The sequence below is a fragment of the Nothobranchius furzeri genome, chromosome 7, assembly GCF_043380555.1.
Source record: "Nothobranchius furzeri strain GRZ-AD chromosome 7, NfurGRZ-RIMD1, whole genome shotgun sequence".
Classification (NCBI taxonomy): domain Eukaryota; kingdom Metazoa; phylum Chordata; class Actinopteri; order Cyprinodontiformes; family Nothobranchiidae; genus Nothobranchius; species Nothobranchius furzeri.
The window spans coordinates 38203492-38216361 of NC_091747.1; the positions used below are offsets into that span (position 1 = coordinate 38203492).

Below are 12870 nucleotides of genomic sequence, written 5' to 3' on the forward strand. Positions count from 1 at the left end.
AAATTTGGTTCTACTCCGCCATTCCTTGTGCGCCTGTCAGAGAGCCCTTGAAACGGATAATGGCACTGAGTGTCTCTGCAGACAGAAAAGTATAAACTAGGCTTTAAAGAATAGAAGGAAGACATGTCCAAAATGGTTAAACCCTAGAAAATGATGGTGGCATTCCTTATGTCACCACCTCCTTGTGAGGAATCTGAAATACTGCAAGCAGGCTTAAGACAGATGGAATGTGATGCTGGCTGGTCTTGTGGATTTGTGATGTAGTCACCCATTCAGCTCCCAGTAATTACAAAAGCTTTTACAGAGATCCGATTTGCCTCTGGAAGCTTGTTGGCGAGTTGGGGATTGGTATGACAGTGGCATATTCTGACAAAGGAATATGGATACTCCTTTTAAAGTACAGAGAACTACTGGTGTTCTTTGTTGAGGACACTGACTCACTGCCTCAGATGTGAGTGGGGTGAAGTCAATTTAATTATCTGTCCTGAAAACACTGGCCAGCGCTCGACTAGTACTTAAAACAGTTGTACTCCAGTGACCACTCTGAGAAAAGTCTTCATACTCAGTTTATGGAGAGGTAGGCCCGTTTCTCTCTCATGGTTAGAGGCATATTCTGATTTAACACTACGTCCTTCTGCTTCTCATTAGAGTAATTGATTTAGAGCATGAAATTAATATTTGAACATCAAGATGCTTTCGGACTAATAACTGTATCCTGCAAAAGTGCACGTTATTCAGTCCAGTGTCAATAATGTGTTGACACATTTGAAATAGTTTATTTTTTAATCAATACTAGGATCCACAGAAAGGCTCAACTAAAGTAGAATATTTGTATCATCACATTATAGACATTTTGATCTCATTCAAAAAATTATACCCATAATTTGCCCATAATTTGTACTTTTCTGTAAGACTGTTGCCTAACCCTAACCCTTTATGCAACATCTCCTCCTGGTTAGCAACAATGACTTATTTCAAGCGGCACATATTACAAACTTATCTTCACCACAGCCTTACAGTGAAATGCTAACTATTTATGTTTTGTTAGCCAGAAGGCTTGTCTTCAATCGGTAAGCTACTTGTAGTTACAGTGAATCATGCAGACCCCAAGAACACTGAAAGTAAACACACTTCTCCTGACAATAGTAAATTATTCATTTCTTTGTTTAGTCAGTGATGGCTGGACGCCACGGGGTTACGAAAACAGAATTTTCAAGTGGGATGCCACAGCAAGCAGCTAATCTTCATGTTTATTTGATCGGATTCATAGAAATGGAGAAAGGCGATTTCTGATAAGGCAGAAACATCCAACACAGAGCCAAAAACAATAAAATTAATGTTAGGTGTTTGAGGGTGCCAACTGATTTAAAACGTGCACGCATCAAGTTAAATTTTTTTTCCCATGTGAACATAAATCACAGTCTATGTGCAAATCTTCTTTATCACTTTTCTCATTAATTTTTGGAGCCTATTGTATTTATTTCTCCCTTTGAGCTGTGATCACATCAGGAACACTGCAGTAAAGCTCACCGTGTCCACCTTAACAAAGTTTAACAGTCTTAAAAACATAGTTTTGTGACAGAAGTTCAGTTACCAGTTGCACTGTTTATTAATGATGACAAATAAATTCTGAGACCAATCTACATTTTATCATTTTAGAATGAACAAATTCTACCAGAAATAGTTAAATCTTAAAAAGAACTATGTTAAAGAACATTCAGAAACAGTATTAAACAAAAGTAAACACCAGTTGATTCTACTTGATCAATCACATGAAGACATGGATTGGCAGCGCTGCTATAAAAGCAGCGAAGAGATGCTACAGGAGCCTGGATGTCCAACAAATGTGTAAAAAAACTTTTTGTCCCAATTGCTGTTGTGATCGTTTAGAACGAGGGAGGGGTGCACCATTGATCCTTGATCCGCATGGATCTCTACGGTTTGGTACACACGTGGTCCGCGGATTGGTCTCATGAAGGGCCGAGGCGCCACCTGGTCAATCCAAACAAGTAAAGCACGGCAGAGGTCATAGATATTAGAGGAGTAGAGGAGGTTGAAAAACCACCTGCATCATTTAAATCACATGTATGGGAGCATTTTGGCCTCCCTGTAAAATAAAATGATGATGCAAACGGCAAAAATGAACTCACACACATGTGCCGCCAGTCTATCCCACACATACCTCCGATCACTGTGAAAGGAGAGGGGGAGACTGGCACGTGCAAAATGCCATCAATGTGGTGGGAGCTGTAAATATTGTGTAAAAGACGAGGAAGAATAAATAAACAGGGGTTTGGAAAGGTGAAGAAATGAGTGAAAGCAGGACATGTAGGGAGTTAGCGTGACTGTGGCAAGCCATTGTAACATTTAATCAGAAATCAAACCCCTCTGTATTTCCTATTTTTATAGCAAGTTTCAAATTGAGCAGAACAATGTTGCACTAAGTGTTCTACAACATAAAGAGAGCAAAGGTATTTGTTTTTTCTTTTCTTTCTGCTGATCCAAAAAACATAATGATCCGATCTGAATCGAGAGTTTTTTGATCTGTTGCATCACTATTTAGATCCACAATTTAAACTGATTACAAATGTAATAAAAGGCAAACCCCCTAACTTTGGGGTCACATTTGTAATGTTATAATTCCCAGTAACTGTGTTTATAGAGAGAAGGGACGTCCTTTATTTTCTCTCACCTTAATCCATGACTTTCATGCTGAAAACATCAACACCTAGCAGAGGTAGGAGGTCCTCTGGCATAACAGAAACGGTGTGTTTACAGCTAAGCCAAGAGATAAATCAAATTAGAGAGGAGGATGAAGAGATGTGAAGGTTCTTTGCCTGCAGACCGACTTAAAAGACCAGATCCAAACTCTGTGGCCACCTGATTCAGACACATTCCTCACCTGATCTACTTCAAGAAAAGGTGGTGTGACAGCAGAGTTAAAAGCAACGAAACAACGTTAGCAAACAGGTTGCATTATTAGTTTGTGATATTAGATTATCTATCATGTGAAAAGTTGAGTTACCCACAGAAGAGCCTCCTACCAGCGTAGCAGGCACACAGCGGTGTGTGTTATTTAATCAAAATGGATTTCTCAGTCACTGAGTTCCAGAGGAGTATATCCCACGTTTGCTAACAGCATGTTCTCCGTGTGCTCCCTCCCAATTAGTTACTGTGACATTTTCAAAACAAATCATCACAGTCATTGTACATTCTGGAGGAAAACATGCCGGGGCCCCGTGAACGCCTGATGCTTATGTGAATTTCTTTCACACGTGTGTGTGGCACAGCTAGTTACGGTGTCAGGCAGCAGCCGCCTTCAGGAGAGCTGAGAGGGGATTAGCCTTCTATTTGCAGCTGCTGATTGCTGGGAATGGAATGCCCTCCAGTGCTGATCAACAAACCAGGCGTCAACAGCCCTCGGCCGCATTCAAGCTCCCCTCATCTTCACCTCGTATGGGTGTGTGAGGTAACTACAGCTCTAAATAACACAGTCCCGTCTTCCTTTTCATCTTCTGATAATTTATTAGGTTCTGACTGTGCGTAAGCCCTTCAGGCTTTGAAGAGCATTAATAAAATACTATACACACATCTTTAATCAGATCCAGTCAGGGTGGAGCTGGGATCAAAATGGATCTATAGCCCTCTCATGTTTCTTTCTCCTCTTTTCACTTCTTTCTCAAGCTGCTTTCGGGCTGTTTGGTTTCTTAAATGAATGTAATGGTTCAAACAGAGGATAAATTGCCTTCTGTGTGCTTCTTCGCATCACAACCATCCCACAGGGCCATTTTGGGATGGGGGGGGGGGGGGGGGGGGGCACATACAAGGAAAATAATTCACTGGTTTTGCCTTGAAGATATAAACTGCTATGTGTAGAACTCCTGTGATTAGTTTGGTATGTGTTTGGAGCATCGGGCCTCCAGCGATATCTTCACAGCGCAGAGCAAACATGGAGGAAGAGAGCTAAAGGCAATGCACATACACTATCCATCTATCAACCTTGTTCTGCAATCTTTGTCTTACAGAGGCAGAAACATTATCAACATACATACCTCCCACTTTCTTTGGTACACCTCACTGAGAGCTTTCAGACCTCTCTCAATACCCCATGTCACAGTTTCAAAAAGGGGATGAAAACATTACTCAGGGGTTTCGGTCTGTATTGGTAGAAAAGCATCACACATCCATTAAGTACATTGGAATTTGGAATGTGTGTTGAGATGATCTGAGCGTTGTAATATGGAGCATGATCTTGCTGGAAGGATCCATCAGATGATGCGTCCGTATGGTCACAAAGGGATGGATGTTATGGTTTACACCTCATGATTGTTTTTCATGTGTGTTTCTTCTCTGTGCAGGTTGGCTGTGGCTCTTTCTGCAGTTCCTGCCCCTCTGTGGAGCACCGGGGAGGGCTGCAGCTGACTGCAATATCCTGATTGCCACACCATGAATTTAAGCAGCTGTTCCCAGTGCATGGTGTGGCGTTGTTGTGTAGTGTTGCTTCGAGTCTGTGGATCACCATTCGTAGTTTTTGTTTCAAGTAAGATCTGTTAAGTCCTTTTTCCCACTTATGTGGTGATTTTTTGTTATTAAAGGAACTCAGAGCTGGATCGAGTCATCCTGCCTCCTGCATTTTGGGTTTATTCCTGTGTACCCTTGTGTGACAATAGACACAGTCAGCAATACTATTCAGGTAGGCTGTGGTGTACAAACCAGGCTAAGGGGCTAGTGAAGTGTCCAAAGTGGGACAAGAACACCCCTTTAGGTGCAGGGTATAACGCCCGCGAAGACATGTGCAGAAGATCGGCAGAGCAGAGTCTCAGCTCAGGTCAGGACAGGACCGCAAATTCTCCACAGTTCACCGTCCTGTGCTGTTGTAGAGCAGCTGAGTACACATTGTGTAATTTCTTTATTATGAAGAACCAGAAAATGATGGAATGTGGCATCAGAGACTTTTGAACACTCTCCTGCAGGTAAAAAAGTGGATTTGTTTTTACTATAACAGATTATTACAACCTTAAACCGGCAAAGGTAGGATTGAGTTGATGCTTTTAACTTCATGCAAGCTGAGCTGACCAAAGGGCCATAAGCTTCCTGCTCTTAGCTGACGTTACCAATCTCTGTGAACCGTAGAGGTGATTGTGGGTGAAAGTCCCAGCAGATCAACAGTTTCTAGAACATTCATGTTCAAAATCACGTAAAAGTTCTTTGTTCCTCATTCTGATGATCAATTGAAATTTGGCTTTTACAATGTCTAGAGGACTAAACACACCAAGTTGTTACCGCGTGAGTGGCTGCTGGTGTACTCAATAAAATGGCCAGTGTGAGTCACTGAGCTAAGTCTTTACAATTATTCAAAACACGTTGAAAACAAGAAATAATAAAAACACCCTAGATTAAATATTAAGTCTTGTTTAGTTTGGCCTCCAGGCGAAGTTAATAGAACAAGACTACACACCCCAAACTGAGAAATACCAACAAGTGTGTGTAGAGAACCTTTCGTTAACACTTATGTATGTGTTTCATTAGAACTAATTGTTCCTCCATGCTAGAAGTATCAATACGACTCTCTAGGGAATGACAAGAAAAGTAATTAGTGACTTATGAGCTGTTATTAAAGCCTTAATTCAGATTTAAAGCTTGTAAAAGCTTTATTTATATACCAGTGAATTATTTAGAGGTAGGATTTAATCAGCACTGCAGATGTTACAGTCAAAAGTGTTGTTAATCTCACTTTGATTGCATCTCAATTAAAACAAGCTATAAAAATCTGACTGATTGTTGATTGCAGAGATAATTATAGACGCCAAATAAGAGACAGTAAACAATAAAAAAATGATTACTTCAGAATGTCTTGGTGATTATCTGACTGATGTAAAGCGCTTTTGCTCAGAAGAAGTTACTCTTCGTGTGCCTCACTTTGATGGCGTCATCCAGTTGCACTTTCAGACAATGCTGCATAGGAAGCAAATGAATGTCTGTTGAACTTAAGCACCTGCTGTTGTATTTTAAACAAATACAATAGCTATAAAGGTAAAAGTTCACAGTAATGCACATATATGCCCTCATCTGGGGTGCAAATGTGTCTCAGCATAGGCTGATGCTTCCTGCCCCTTTTGATCCCAGAGTGTGAAGAGAAGAAGGCGAAGGAAACTTTAACAGATCAAAAACTTACTTTTTATAAGTTGTTGAAAATGTAAAAGGAACTTTATGTTGCAACTTCATGCCTGCACAAAGTAGATTTTTTATGTTTTGTTGCAAGAGCAAAGGTGAGTGTTGGTGTTGGTAGGGGAACACACTAGAGTGTTTTTTAGGTAAACCCTTTAGGCTCTCTGTCTATTAATGTAGGCTGCCAGGGTGTTTGAAGCTGCTGAGTTACTTGGGACTTTAAAACCTTTGAAAAGCTGAGATCTGTGAGCTTCATATCTCCTTCTGTGTGCTTCCCGCAACCTCTTTCTTTGCATCACTCGTTCTTTGCTGTGTGCTGAGGTGTGTTGGGTAATATGAGCAGAAGTCAATCAAACTGAAGCTTCAAAAGGTGAAGATTTGTTTCACGCTAGCTCCTCACAAATCCCATCGAGTCTGGCAGCCTGTCACATGGTCGCTCTAAATCGCAGCATCCAACGCCCGTCACCCAAAGCATTCAGTGCCTGGGCAGATGGAGGGGTTGACTTGTCAGCTGCATGTCGAGAAATGAGGTCATTCCATTTTGAGAAGTCTGCCTTTTTCATAAGGTGAAACAAACCAATCTAAAGTAAAACAATGCACTTTTTTATGTTTGGCTCCCTTTATGTAAACGTGGTGGCAGACCAAGAATCCTAGCTATGGGTTCAAGGTGAAAAAACCTATCAACACTTTACGTTTTGACACAACTGAACATAAAAAATATCCTATTTTTCTATTGGTGCTCTTTAGTTTTACTGAGTCAGACGACACTGTCAAAACACCAGTGGAGCTGCCAGTTGTAATAACGCTGCAATAGCTTGTCAAATGAGCTCTTGTTGTGCCGTGATCCCACAGCGGAACAGTAAAACTCGATATGGCAGAATTGGCAGTATCTCTGGACGCCCACAGCAACCAGGGGTCCTCACATCTCCAAAGCTTTTATGGGCTAAGGTCTGACTCATTCCAGCTTTACAGTCGCAGTGACCTTCCCATTAGGTCGCCATTACCAAAGGTCTATTAGAGACAGCAGCATACAAAGGCTGTTTATCCAGCTGAGGACTCGTCCAATGAAACGTGGGTAAACAAGAGAGCAGCTTTGTAAGCATTGCAAAGTCACAGCTGAGTGCTTTTACTAAGGTATTAAATTAATACGCAAGCACATAAATACATGGAGCTGAAATTTGTCAGAGATGCTAAACTGGAACCTTCTGGCAATTGCAGGTATTTGACCCATAATTCATCTAATAAAGGAGAACCGTTCCAGGAAGAAGCCAAGGGCTGCTAAGTAGCACCAATTAGCTGCCCTTAGTCTGACTGAAAATTATTACGAATTAATGACATCAGCTATCTCAAAAAATGGAGTGTTTCATACACAAGTCAAATGAAACACATCTACAGCTGTAAAAGGGTCAGCCGTGTAGAAATAAAATAAAATGTTTATACAAAGTAAATTTTACTAAAAATATATATATATTTGATTTTTATTTTTGTGTGGAAAATCTTTATTATGGCAAATTCATAAAATTATGGGGGTGAAAAAGATAAAACACACATTCTCCTCTAGCATTAGTTGTGAGGACGATCACTGACTTCCATTCATTTTAGTGACTGAATTTTGCACAACCCTAACCCTAACCAGTCTATTCACAACCCTAATCCTAACTAAAACCTAATTCACACCATCCCTCTAAAACTAATGAGTAGAACTCTATACGTTTTTATTGTATATATATATATATATATATATATATATATATATATATATATATATATATATATATATATATATATATATATATACCTCAAAGATGCCAATATTTGGTCTAACCCAAAAGATATTTGAACGGCATTTATGGAAACAATTTAGCATCACCTGACAGAACAGTATGTAGTAGGGATGGACAATATATCTGCATCGTTAGCAGCCGATGTTAGTCATTTTTCAATATATCGGTATCGGTCCGATAAATAAAACCCAACCGATATTAACAACCGATATATTTTCCATCTCGTCTCCATTTGGTTGCCTGTATCAGAGGGGGAGGGGAGGTGATGTGTCATTGTTTAGTCGTGTGAACATTGAATGGAATAATCTCAGAACCATAAATGTGTGTGTTGTGTACATAATAATGTAAATACTGCTTTAATAATTTTCATTCTACACAAAATCTGCAGATTTTTGACGCATTAGTGTCGGTATATTGGCATCTGCAAATATCGGTTATAGGCCATAACAGTGATCTTAATATCGGATATCAGTATCGGCCTAAAAATGTCATATCGATGCATCACTAGTATCTAGTTATGGGTAAATCATGTTCATGCTCCTCTCGTCCTATGCAGATCATGAGAGACCTTCAATAAGAAATCTATATCACCCGTTTAGTTAATATTATTTGAACAGATTTATAAATATTTTAATGAAATCCTACAACAAAAATAGAAGAAAATGTAAAGTATGCAACAGAAAAGATGGCTCTACAAGTTTTAGTTTATTTCTGTTTGACCAGTAGATAAGTCAGAAATAATTGTAAATTCTGTTGTGTTGGCGCTTTAGACTTGACAGTTCCATTAAGTTTAATTTAGAAATGCAAATTACTGTTTATGTTTGTTATGATAGGCAAGTGACAGGAGTATTGAATCTGAAAGGGTTTCAAGCTCCTTTTTGCAAATTGTAAATAGAAAGACTCCACAAAATAAGAAGCAGGGTATATTATTGAATTTCACAGGCAGGAAAACAAACATTGCGTGCGAAGGACCAGGCTGGCATACACAAGATATGCAAAACAGCACGTGGTGCAAAACAAAAAGGCATTGTCGTACATGTTGTGCATATTTGAAATCAAATCACTCTGTTCTCCAAAGCTAATCCGGTTGTTGTCAATAACAACCTATAGACTGTTCTAGTGATATTCAAAGCTCAGACTCCAAACTAATAAGGAGCCTGCAACACTAAGCTGTTAATGATGTGAAGGTAAAACATCAGGATTCGCAAAATATGCAAAATAAGCAAATATCTGCCTTTAAAATGAACTTGATTTAAAAATAAAACATTTCTACTGCATTTGTAAAGAAGACTATAGGGTCCCAAAGAAAGTCCGGCAGCACCAGGACTGTCTCCTAAAGATGTGGAATTGAGACTCTGGGTGTGACTGAATTTGCGACGCAGTGTGAAGCAATGGAGGGTAGCATGTCAAAAGGTCAAGACAGACAGCAAAGAAGCTGCTTCGCATCAAGATAAAGATCAGAGACAGACTATTCTGCCACAGATTCAGGGATTGCACTGTTGAGGAAATTCTGACTTCCTAGTAGGCATCGAGAAAGCGCTCTAAAGTTTGGCTTCACTTCACTAAATGTGATGGGTGATCGGGTGATGACGACATTGACAACAATCTAACTTAGGCAGCATCATCTTAATCTGCTCCAGCACGTAAATAAACTGTTTGAAGTAATGTTAGCTTGATGTTTTAGCTTCCGTTGCTATCAGCTAATGGTGTGTTAGCTTTCTCCTCGGTACTCCAAAACTCTGACTTCCAGGTAGGAAAAACCAACTGTTTGAAAATGAACCGCAAACGGAAGGAAGAGACACGGTTTACACGACCACAAGGACCCACCTATTACAGAACTTGTCCAGAGGGCCTAGAAGAGGAATAGGAGTAAATTGAGCTAATCATACAAGACTGATGTTTTAGTTTTTTATGTCATTTAGAAACAGTTGTGGTTAAAGGTTTTCATAATGCAGAATTCTGTACAACACTATGATGATAAAATACAAACAGCTGTATCTTATTTATTGTGCTGCTTATCAAATATGGTTCTATATTGAGAAAACATACATATATTTAATTACAATATTTAATTAATTATTGAACATTCAAAAGTATCAAAAATCGGTATCGTTACCCATCTCTAGAAACATGGGTTTCCAGAACTATGCAGCGTGACGGATACAGACATACTAATGTACATCCGGTGTTGCACAGGTATTGAACGCATACTGAATATTGAATTGATGTTATTGTGCGCCAGGATAATGCCTGTACCAGTTGAACTGAGGAGTTATACACTCTTACAGCAGAGGGGATATATGGCCCACGGTAGAATTCTGTTTTACATATATCACATCACATAACATCATACAAGTTTCAAAACTTAACCAATTCTACATTTGCAATATAACAAGTTTTGCTGGAGCGGTTCGCAGCTGAGTGTGAAGCAGCTGGGATGAGAATCAGCTCCTCTAAATCTGAGACCATGGTCTTGATTCGGAAACGGGTAGAATGTCTTCTCTGGATCAGGGATGAGGTCCTGCCCCAAGTGGAGGAGTTTAAGTATCTCGGGGTCTTGTTCATGAGTGAAGGAAAGATGGAGCGTGAGATCGATAGGCGGATTGGTGCTGCATCTGCAGTGATGCGGGTGTTGTACCGGGCTGTTGTGGTGAAGAGAGAGCTGAGTCAGAAGGTGAAGCTCTCAATTTTACTGGTCACTCTACGTTCCTATCCTCACTTATAGTCACAAGCTTTGGGTAGTGACCGAAAGAACGAGATCACAGATACAAGCGGCCAAAATGAGTTTTCTCCGCAGGGTGGCTGGGCTCTCCCTTAGAGATAGGGTGAGAAGCTCGGTCATCCAGAAAGGGATCTGAGTAGACTACATCGAGAGGAGCCAGTTGAGGTGGCTGTGGCATCTGATTAGGAGGCCTCTTGGACGCCTCCCTGGTGAGGTTTTCCGGGCACGTCCAACTGGGACGAGGCCTAAAGGGAGACCCAGGACACGTTAGAGGAACTATGCCTCTCACCTGGCCAGGGAACACCTTAGAATTCCCCCGGAAGAGTGGATGGGGAGTGAGAAGTCTTGGCCTCTTGAATTAGGCTGCTGCCCCTGTGACCCAACTCCGGATAAGCGGAAGAAAATGGATAGATGGATGGACAAGATGTGTGTCTCTCGAATTATTTTTCTGATAGTTCTGTTTATTATCTTTATGACTGTAACACTTATACCTGAATCCAGAATCACAAGTGAAGCTCCTTGGATAACCATTATTTATTCAGGCCTAGTCCACACGTAGCCGGGTTTTTTCAAAAACAAATATCCGCCCCTCCAAAAACTTGCATCCACACCACCTTGTTTGAAAAAAAAACTGTCCACACGTACCCGGATAAATACGTTGTTAAGGACATGCCAGACCTGTAGGCGGCAGTACTTCCCCCGTTCTTAACCTCGTCCTTCGTCTGTGGTCTTCAGCAAGAGCAGTAATTCCGCTTGCAAAAACAAACAAGCAAAAAGCGCTTGGACAATTGATAAAGCGAGCGCAGCTCTGAGGGCATCCATGCTGTCGGCTAGTGTAAACACAGGTCACACACGTGATGTCAGCATTTTTTTGTCGCGGAAAGTGACGTTGCGGATCTTACAACTCCGGTTTTGTCTGTCCACACACAGACACCCAAAACAGAGAAAACACAGATCTTCACTTTGGCCAGAGTTTTTAAAGAGATCCGTTTTCGTGTGAAAAAACTCCGTTTTCGTGTGGGTGACAGGCCAAAACGTAGAAAAATATCTATGTTTCGGCAGATCCCCGGCTACATGTGGACAGGGCCTCAGCTTCACTTCAGACTCACTTAGTTGAATAGAAACATTTGCACTGAAGAGAACAAAAGCTGACGACATAACTTTTATTCTAGAAGTGCTTGGTGTACTGCCATGTGAATCCAGTCGGATCTCCAAGGAGAAGACAACCATGTTCCTTCTATTTTCACTGACTTTCTCAGGAGGGCTACAGGATGGAGATCCTCCTCCAATAGTCTAAACACATTCTTACTCATCCTGAGGCATTCTCCTTGGTCACACAGAGTAACACTATTCCAGCCAGAGCCCAGCAGGGAAAGGTCACACCCCCCAGTGACAGGTGTCAATCACAGGAGGTGTGTTTCATCCAGACCCTCAACAACCCTCTGAAAGGTCTGAGGAGAACCTGGGAATACTGGTCTACTGACCTGTTACCAATGGATACTACTGACAGTAATTTAGTATTCTCTCATTGTCTTAATCTGTGAAAATACATACGATTTTTTTCTTATTAAACTATATATGTAAACAGGATTCAAATATCAACAAATCAAAGAGAAATGTGATGGTAGGAGAAAATATTTGATATATTATTTTGTACTGGGAATTCAAAAGGTTTAGGAGAATTACATCACTCGAGTGTTGGACATGAAAACGATTAGTTCAGTGTAAAGGTAAAAATAAAGAGATTTCACAAAATGCACAGCCAGTCAACTATGACACAAGCTGTGTGGCTTTCTCTTTTAGAGTTACATAAAAGCTGTAGGAAATTCCTTAAGGAACAGAAAATAAACTTTTCAGCATCACAACAATCTAAACCGGAATCTTTCAAAAGTTCCTTTTTATTGACACGCAGAAGCCATCTGACCCCATCAGCTGTGAGGAAGCTCGACTCAAAAACAGGTAGAGCAGAAGGCCTGGGAGGATTACCTTTGATCCAAGCTAAATGTATAAATAAGGAAACACTCTACCTGGCAATAAATCACCACACCTGGCGAGTTACCCTGAGGACGCTGCTGCTCTTTTATCTTGTGGATTTTACCTGCTCTCTGCAGAAAACTGATCGTAGGATGAAGCGGGTGATACAACTCTGTGTGAAATTCAGTGTTCTGTCAACCATGTGTCATCTTTGACACCTAA

General features: G+C 40.6%; 1 protein-coding gene across 3 annotated transcripts in view; it reads right to left on the reverse strand.

The window, feature by feature from the left end:
- Positions 1–12870, reverse strand: part of LOC107382653 (partitioning defective 3 homolog) — a 517719-nt gene that overhangs the window by 99073 nt on the left and 405776 nt on the right. The gene's annotated exons all lie outside the window — the stretch shown is intronic.